The sequence below is a fragment of the Solanum tuberosum genome, unplaced genomic scaffold, assembly GCF_000226075.1.
Source record: "Solanum tuberosum cultivar DM 1-3 516 R44 unplaced genomic scaffold, SolTub_3.0 scf00269, whole genome shotgun sequence".
Classification (NCBI taxonomy): domain Eukaryota; kingdom Viridiplantae; phylum Streptophyta; class Magnoliopsida; order Solanales; family Solanaceae; genus Solanum; species Solanum tuberosum.
Genome location: NW_006239191.1, coordinates 220,404 through 221,234, shown reverse-complemented (window position 1 = coordinate 221,234; position 831 = coordinate 220,404).

Genomic DNA, 831 nt, shown 5'->3' with positions numbered 1-831 from the left:
TTTTCAGTAAAGAGTAAATGTTTTCACATTTAAACAAGAGAGGAAACACAGATTTCCAAGAGAGCTTTGATCTATTTTTTGAGTAATAATCCCAAACCAAAGAAAGAGTTATGTTTTAAAACTCATGAGCTGAGTGTATTTTGGGAGTAGTATTGAGCACCGATATGGGGGGGGAGAGATCAGATAACTCACAGCCCCCATCAACCATGTAGCCAACGTGGGTAGAAAGGGTCATACTTTTAGATAATTCCTTTTTTTAGTATAGACTAGTGGATCCACTTAATGAGTAGGTATTATACCCTGGCAAAGTATAGGACAGTTCTGGCAGCGTGGGCGAGACATTGTATCATCACATAACTCATAGTGATGGTTGTCGCCTGTCGGTTAGAGAAACTTCCACAGAGATATTTGTATTTTTATATACACAGAGTTTACTTGTATTTCATATATAAACAAAGTTTATATTGTATCCTTGCATACAAACTGAGTATATTGTATTCTTAAATACATTGAGTTGCTTTCTACTGTTTTAAAAGCTTTCCATATATTGCAAATCTTATTGTTACTTTATATTGAGTTGAGTATCCAGAGTTGAGTACCAAGAGTCGAGTGTCTTATCATTGAGTTGATCCTTATTTCACTCAATTGAATATCTTATTATTGAGTTGAGCTTTATTTCACTGAGTTGAATATTTTATCTTTGAGTAGAGTATCTTATTCCTGAGTTGAGAAGAGGAAAGTATGTTTCCTTTTTATCAAGTACAAGCTTATGTTATGCTTTAGAATTCCCCTTATATGCTCGTACATTCCACGTACTGAGCCATTTGGCAT